Source organism: Benincasa hispida, chromosome 2 (assembly GCF_027475165.1).
Source record: "Benincasa hispida cultivar pf3 chromosome 2, pf3_genome.v1.1, whole genome shotgun sequence".
Taxonomy (NCBI): Eukaryota; Viridiplantae; Streptophyta; class Magnoliopsida; order Cucurbitales; family Cucurbitaceae; genus Benincasa; species Benincasa hispida.
The window spans coordinates 38,367,164-38,376,350 of NC_143479.1; the positions used below are offsets into that span (position 1 = coordinate 38,367,164).

Consider the following 9,187-nt stretch of genomic DNA (forward strand, 5'->3'; position numbering starts at 1 on the left):
ATACTGCATGCACAGGATATGTCTCGAAGAAAACCAAAAAGGGTCTATCGATCCTCAACGCGGACTAAACCCTGCAATGAAGGAGGTTGTGAAAAAGAAGATAATGAAATTGTTGGACACAGGCATCATATACCCAATCTTCGATAGAACGTGGGTCAACCCCGTGAAATGTGTGCCCAAGAAGAGAGGAATGACGGTAGTCCCAAATGAAAATAATCAATTAATACCAATGAGGATCGTCACTGGCTGGCGAATCTGCATGGACTACTGCAAACTCAATGCGGTGACGAAGAAGGATCGTTTCCCTTTGCCTTTTATTAACCAGATGCTAGACCGCCCCGCAAGAAATGATTACTTCTATTTTCTTGTCGGGTATACGGGCTACAACCGAATAATGATCGCTTCTGAAGACCAAGAGAAAACCACATTCACCTGCCCATACGAAACATTTGCTTTTCGCCACATGCCATTCGGATTATGCAATACGGCAAGCACGTTCTAGAGGTGCACGATGGCCATCTTCTCTGAGTATCTTGAGAATTCAGTGGAAACTTTTATGGACGACTTCTCGATTTACGGGCAAACGTATGAAGTATGTCTGAACAATTTGGAGAAGATACTAAGGAGATGTGAAGAGACAAATCTTATGCTGAATTGGGAGAAGTGCCACTTCATTATGAATGAAGGTATTATGCTCGGGCACAAAGTTTCCATGGAAGGGCTGGAGGTGGAAAAGGCAAAGATTGAGGCCATTGAAAAGTTTCTGATAACAGCCAGAAATGCACGTTATTACAGTGCTAAGCTATTAAACAATGCAGATTTGCGTTGATAAAATATATAAGATTGCGTCCAAAAAGCATTAAGTTTGTAACATTGCGGTCGCATGCGTCCATCGCATAAAAATAGTTAATTTGTGTATTTTTGTGTAGAATATGCGTTGATGCAAGGCGGAAAATACGATCACAAGAAATCAAAGGTCGAACGCAGCGTCACCGTAAGGCTTTGCGGTGATTTACGCTTGGAAGCATCTGCTCAAGAAGGATTGCCGCATAGAGCCGGCGCAACTTGGTGGGCGCATCTGGGTGAAAAGCATAATTAATCACGATGGGATAGAAAGCTGATGACGGTCGAGTTTGAATTAAGTTGACAAACCACTAACGATCTACTGTAGAAAGTACACTCATCTTTTCGGTGACAAATATTCAGTGCATCAGACAGAGAATTAAAGCCATCCCATTGGTGCAATCATAAGAGAGAAGACGCTTTTCACCCCAAAGCTCTATAAATACTGAAGGCAACCTTCAAAAAAGGAGTTCAAACACTTAGATAATTTTCTCGATCGTTGGAATAGCCTTGTTCTTAGATTTTCTTTTATTTTAAGGCGAAAGCGAGAGAAGCAAGATTGTGTCGAGAGATCATTCCGGTGAACTTGGAAGAGTGTTGGAAGCATCAAGATTAGAGAGAGGGCCAGCTCCTACACAAGGAGGAATATCTTTTGAACATAATAGAGTTGACAGTGTAAAAGCCTTGGGAAGCAAAGGCTTACACCAGGCTCTCTATCCTTATCTTCCATTGTCATTTTGTACTTAAACTCATCTATAGAAATGGAATTTACTTATTTATATCTATTCACTCTCTGTTTATTATGCATGAGTAGCTAAATCTGTCAAATGATTTTAGAAGTACTTAGCTAGCATAATTGGGGATCCTCTCTCAATGCGATTATCTTGTATTATGTATGCATCATTCGTACAATAGAGATACTCGGGAGGGTAGTCTAAGGACAGAATCTAGGTTTGGAAAAGTCAGGTTAGAATCTAGGCTCGGGAGAGTCAGATTAGAACGCATAATCAAGAGATAGGAGCTTAGGAATAAGCACTGTTTGCTATTAACGCATCGCATGCATCCTACAGATAAGATATGATTGTGTGCGGTCACCTTGTCTTTGTGTTCATCTTGCATCATCGCATAGGAAAAGAGTAGAGACTTAGAAATAAGCTGTATGGACATTATTGCATTCAACACATGCGTCCTAGAACTAGGAGCACCGCATTTGCAATGGAAAAGGACCTACTGTCGCATGAATGTAGCATGATCGCATAGTTTGACGTATTCCTGGGAAACGCTAGCAAAAGACCTTCCCAACCCATTCCTCTGCATACTCAGTGCATCTACCGCATAATCGATCTTTTCTCAAATCCATCGCATACATTTATTTTATACCGCAAACAACAACCCAAACAACTATTTGATTATTTGGTTACCGCAAAGTCTTCTTAGAAATTATCACCGCATACTGTCTTGCCTAGTCCCTAAGTTCAACCTTAGACTTACCAGGAAACTCAATGGGGTTTCGCTTAGAAAACTTGTTGCTCAACGAATTTCCACCACCGCATTCCCTTCCATAATTTCATCACATAAAATAACGCATCAATTTTTTGGCGTCGTTGCTAGAGACTTCGGAAATTCTGTGCTAATGGTAATTTTTCTAATTTCTTTACAGCTTTCAATCTCTGGCGAATTACGACCCGGAGATTGAGAAGACGTTCTGACAACGATTAAAAGAAAACCGCCAACAACAAGATAGAACCCTAAGAATGGCGGGCCAATCGAAAGAAAGAGCCGCAAACGCAAACAATATAATGGCCAACCCCATCCTTCTGGCGAATGACTGCAATAGACCCATTCAAGACTATGCGTCGCCCAATCTCTACGATTTCGCTCCAAGAATCATGAGGCCAGTGTTAGATGGATCTAGGTTTGAAATGAAATCAGTAATGTTGCAAATGATCCAGACTGCTGGGCAATTTGGAGGGAGACATGGCGAAGACTTGTACGCCCACCTCCGGAGCTTCATAGAAATCTGTAACACTTTTGTGTTCCCGAATATCTCCACCGAGGAAGTTCGACTCACTTTGTTTACACTTTCCTTATGCGATCAAGCAAGAAAATGGGCGTATTCTCTCGAACCGGGGAGATATCTTCGTGGGAACAAGTGGTGGAAAAGTTCATGAAGAAATACTGTAGGGTGATGAATGATGATTCGTTGATCGTGTTTTGCCAAACAACTTCTGAGGTTGCTGATGTTTGCGCTTTGCAATAATGATAATATGCGATACTACGTTCTAAAATGATATATGCGGTGACGCTTAGATGCTTCGTAGTATGCAGTCGTGTAATATGCACATGTCACAAGTTTTCTTACGCTAGAATCAAGTATAATTCCAATGCAAGTTTCTCAGAGTGATCTTAGGTCGAACACGGGGATTGCGGTGATTAATGCGACACTGATGTGATATATGCGACCGAGAAACAAAATAATAATGAATTGGTTTGGAAAGATAAAATGCGATGAAAAGTATAAGGATAAGCGTTTGTTACAGATAATGAATGAAAGATTAGAGATGAACACAGCTGATGAATAGAAAGTTAGAACAAAATACGAAAAGCGTGTCAATGTCTTGACACGAATCGCGATCGGAGACGATGTGCTTGCCGGCTTATGGGAGGAATGGATGTTGAAAGACATAAAGATATATCTACTATTGCCATAAACTTGACAACATAAAATGTATTCTATTCTTATGATTTTATGTCATACAACGTATGGATGAATGATGACTTTGTTTTCTTTATGCGATACTACTTCTGGATATGCGTTATTAATGAATGTTCTTGTAGTATGTTGTGCGTTGTCACAAGTTTCCTTGCATTGGAACCAAGTATAATTCCTCCGCAAGTTTCTCGGTGATCCGAGGTCGAACATAGGGACTGTTTTAGGTTATTGCATTATATTCGTGAAATATGCAACCAGGGGTTTTTCAATTAATAAAATTGTGTGGTTTGTACATGCGATAAAGTAAATTGTGCAGTAAAGTAAATATGCGTTAAAATAAAAGTGCGATAAAAGTAAAGTGCAAATAAAAGTAAACCTAAGCTATGATGATACAAGATACAGTTTACATGATACATGATATCGAGATTGAGACTGACTGTGAAGAATATACAAAGAATCGTGTTATGCGGTGGCAAGGCTTATGTGCAAAGCAGAAATAGAAAAGATAACTGATATAAACATCGCAAGTCCCTTAATTATGTTAAAGATATAAGTATGGTTTCGCTTTCCCTTGGCGTACACCTCTTGGTGATCAGCTACGTTTCCCACATCTCTGTGGTGAAACAAGGACGAACGTAGTGAACGCAAGGTTGCTTCCATCTCTAGAAGTACTTCTCGCTTTAGTTAACGCATTCTTCTAACCTTCCCTCGACAGATCATAATGGCATCTTTACTTCTACTCTCATAGGTGAAGATGTCGTCTAGCATACGTTAGCTAAACATCTTTATTTCTCTAGCACAGATTAATGAACTCGTTTAATTCATATTAATTACCAAGGGATTAAGAAAACATCACGGAGAAAGCGATTAATGGAAGAATGGAAATAGACAGAGAAGTGGAAATGAAGTAGACAGAGAAGTGTGAATGATTTAGACTAAGAAGGTGAAATACAATTGATGAAAGAGATAGAAACAAATATAGAAAAGTGCCAATGTCTTAACATAGATCTAGATGGAGAAATCGCTTATCGGCGTATGGGGTGTGTGGAAGGATGAGCTTCCCTCTCAGGCTTGCTTAACCGGTGAAGGGATCTAGGTACAGAGCTTCATGATGGGGATTTGGCAAAATTGCGCTGAGAATCACCTCTCGGCCTTGTCTCTTTTCTTCCCGAATCTTCTCCGATCAGCACTTAGATCAGCCTCTCTCTCAATAGCCTCGTATCAATTATCCCCCGTATCAAGTATATCTTTTCAATGAATTCTTTGAGGGTATTTATAGACTGAAGGCTTTGACTCTCTAACTTGTGGCCCCCACTTTATGGTTATGGCATCTTCGAAAATGGTGGAATAAATATTCCTTCTGTTATGCAATCAGTTCGTCAATAATGCACAACGATTAGTTGTACATGTCAAAATCCTCCGCGATTGCGTTGCTCATTTGCATCTTTCGATCATGTGCGCACATGCAGTGTTGTTTTTATTACCGCATGCGATTGAAGTTCAGCTTTGGATCGACTGTCGCATACGCCGTCATTGCATTGATCGTCTCTTCATTGTTGGTGGACGGGCGCAATGCGATGGAGATGCATTATTCAGTTTCGTTCTTGAGCCTTGATCACAAGCAGTGACTTGGTTTCCTACAAAACAGACTAGAAATATCCTTTTCTACAATCTTGATGGTGTCAGTGGGTGTATTGGCGATAATTTATAATTATTGTATTTCTTAGCAAATTTCCATACAATTAATGCGTATTTTCTCTCTTTTAACCGCAATATCTAAGTAAGGCAGCATAAATAACTTCTATTTCTACAAGTTATCAATGGAGTGGAGAACTTCCCTTTCAGGCTTGTTTTCCAGGTAGAAGTGATCTTTGCACAGAGCTTCTTCTTCGGGAATTGGAATGAATTGCTTGCTCTAGAGACTTACCTTTCGATCCTGTCTCGTCTTTCTCCCCAGATTTTCTTTAAGTTGTCTCTTCAGACCAGCCTCTTTTCTTTGAATTTGATGAAGCTATTTTGAATTTGGTGGAAACGTCCGCTCTGCTCCACATTTAATTTTTCAGAATCGTACAACAGAAAAGCTGTACAATTTCAGAAGTCCTTGCGAATGCGTCGCTCTTTTCATCTACGATCGATCGCCGCATGCGGTGTAATTTCTTTGATCGTCTTATCGATTGCTGCATGCTGTAGAAATGCATTGATCGTTTACGTCCGTGATCGATCTTCACATGCGCTGCAATTGCATTGTTCTTTTTCGTTCTTGATTACCCGCCGCATGCAGTGTGAATGCGTTGTTCATTTTTTGTCCTCGAGCAATTGTCGCATGCAGTGTCCTGTTTCCTGCAAAACAAAGACTTGGATATTCCATTTTCCCATTGCAATGGGGTTAGTGGGTGTGCTTACGACACTTTACAATTTTCGCGTTTTTAAGCCAATTTCTATATGGTCGACACAACTTTTTCCTTCTTTTTGCCGCACAAACTAAATAAAACGGTATAAATAACTTGTATTTCTACAAGTTATCAAATACTTCCCACCGACTGAAAATGCCAGGAGAAAGAAAATAATAACAAATTTTGAACAAGAAACTGACGAATCGCTCAGCGATGCTTGGGCGAGGTTTAAGGGGCTGGTAAGAGACTGTCCACATAACAGCTTGCCAGATTGCTTGCAGATGGAGATTTTTTACCAAGGACTGAACCTTGCTTCATAGACAGCTGCCAATGCGGCAGCAACTGGTGGTCTGCTTGACAAAACATATGAGAAGGCCAAAAATATACTTGATCGCATTTCCAAAAATCATGAGGACTGGCGGGAAGCGATCAAAGATTAAGAATTAAAGATAGTGACGTGAACAACGAGGCGATGATGAGTTTGATACAAGGCATCACAATTAATAGCACGGGAGCGAAGAAAGGGCAGGTCAACCCAATTGCTCAAACGACCGCAAGTTGTGTCATCTGTGGAGATGATCATTCGATGGAAGAATGCCCAGGAAATACATAGCCGGTATGCTTCATAAAGAATAATACCTATTCCGATACATACAACCTTGGGTGGAGAAACCACCCAAATTTCACGTGGAAAAATCAGCAACAAAGCTGTCAACTAGTGGTGCAAAAAGAAGGGCCACCCAGATTTTTCCCATAAACAAAGATCCAACGCATAACTGAGCTAGCAGCTCACAAACACCGCAATCGTCATCCTTAGAGAGCTTGTTGAAGCAGTACATTGAGAAGAATGAACTAGTGCCTCAAAATTAAGCAATGTTCATCCAAAATCTCGAAATTCAACTGGGACAAATTGCAGGCGAGCTCAAAAATATACCACAAGGAGATTTGCCGAGCTCAACTAAGCTTCCTCGCAATGCTGGGGTACAGGGAAGGAACAATGCTTAGCAGTCTCCTTGCTAAGCGAAAAAATGACTGCGGAAGTAGGGGAGGAACCCATCGTGACCAACTTGAATGTGGTGACAATAGAAAACCCATTGACTTATAATTCAGAAGAGCCCGAGAAGATGAACCCCAAAGTTGCGTCCATCCTCAAGCCTTCAGAACATAAGACAGAAGAAGTCTAGTTACCACCAATCCCGCAAAGAGTGAAAGAAAAACAAAATGATGAAGAAAAGATTGCGACAGTCGCAAAATGCTATGATCCCACCAAAAATGTGCGACCCAGGAATCTTCACGATGCCATGCTCCATTGGAGGGGTCTACAATGGCCAAGCACTATGCGATCTTGGGGCGAGTATAAACATAATGCCGCTATCAATCTTCAAACGATTGAATATGGGAAAACTCACACCCACAACGGAGACTCTTCTGCTTGCGGACAGAACCCGAATACATCCTGAAGGAGAGTTGAAAGATGCTGTAATCTCAATTGACAAATTCTTCTTACTAGCAGACTTCATCATTTTGGATTGTAAAGCGGACGAAGATGCGCCCATCATATTGGGACGACTATTCCTCTCAACTGTCATGCTCAATTGATGTGCAAAGGGGGAGATTGTGATGAACATTAATGGGGAAAAGCTCCAGATTAAGGCAGTCAAGATTCCAGAGGACAAAGAAAAGAAGAAAAAGCCGACGTGGACGTGAAAAGTCCAGCTTGCACTGCAAAACAAGCAGTCCCTGAGTACCTCATCAAGGATGCAATCCTTTTGAATATCCTTTCTCAACATCAATACTTCATGAACTTTCATCACAATGTTGTTATCTGTTATTGCATATTTATTTCTTTATCTAAAAAAAAAAAGCGATCATGTTGAACGATTGCGGTAAGCGATTTTGTTAATTCTATTTTTTTAATATTATTTGACCCTCTCAATGTTTTCTTTGCAAACGATCAAGGTACACGATTGCGGAGGCACTACACAAAGACGCAACTACTTTATTCCATTACCAATTTCTAAAGAAAGAAGATCGCTGCAAAGCAAGATGCGTCAACAAACGATGCGAGCGACAGCACAAATTTGGGGGTTGTATTCTTCCTTAACTTTATTCCAAATTTTGCACTATCGCATCGCATTTTAATTTTGAAAATTTTATTACCGCATCCGCTTTGATTACCGCAATCATTTAACATTGATAAATTTAGTAAGTCACCGCATGCTTTTTCTTTGCCAATTATGATTTCAATGATGAAACACATGCTTCTATTTTTTTCATATATATTAGAGTCAACTTAATTTTAGGATAGTCACCTCATGAAATATTTCTAGAAGTTAGTGGTCTGCTAGCTTTCTTTCAAACTGACTCTTTACGTAGCTTCCTAAGAACATCGCATGACTTCTTTCATTCTATTGGCAATGAGGACATTGCCACATTTTAAATTTGGGGGGTGAGGTATTTATTTTCAACCATGCTATTTTTCTTCTTAAAAAAGGGGAGGGGGGGAGAGGGGGGGAATTTTGATAATAACCATTCCACTGTCAATGCAATGGAGAAACCCATGTTGATAAGTGTTAAGTTGTGAAGGGCACTTACCCATAGTTGGATGTCCGCATGACACACGTGAGGGATAGCCAAGACAAAAGTCGCCAGGATCAACGCACAAATAAATGATCGCAACTCCCCTGCCAAAAAGGTATGAGTTTAGTCTGGGAAAGAACGCCTTGCTCGTAGTTGGATGTCTGCATGACACACATGGGGGCAAGCCAAAACGAAGGCGATGCACTTAGATCAGCGCAAGGTCAGAAAAAAATAATAATAATAATGTCAAAAATATGCAAGGATAAAAATCAGTTAACACCCTAGTGAAAAAAGTTTTTTTGAAATAAATCATGCGATGTCCTGGAATCTAGTAAAGTTCTTTTGAAGGTTAAACTTCTGGTCCCTAGATTTTAGAAATATTTTAAGAAGAGATATGAATAAGAATTAAGGAAATTTTGGTGTATAGGATTTGAATGAAGTATCCTTGAGAAATCTAGGAAAAGAGATTGCGGACGAATTTCTAAAGGAAATCTTTAGCTTATGCTTGAGGACAAGCTTTGTTTAAATTTGGGGGTGCGATAAAGGGCAGAAATGCACGTTATTACAGTGCTAAGTTATTAAATCATGCAGGTTTGCGTTGATAAAATATATAAGATTGCGTCCAAAAAGCATTAAGTTTGTAACATTGCGGTCGCAT

The 9,187-nt window shown here is 40.1% G+C and overlaps 1 non-coding gene across 1 annotated transcript; it reads right to left on the reverse strand.

Moving 5' to 3' along the window:
• Positions 1–6,107: 6,107 nt before the first annotated feature.
• Positions 6,108–6,214, reverse strand: LOC120072360 (small nucleolar RNA R71). Its single transcript, XR_005480425.1, has one exon. It is a non-coding gene; the product is annotated as a small nucleolar RNA R71 (small nucleolar RNA).
• Between the last annotated feature and the right edge of the window lie 2,973 nt (positions 6,215–9,187).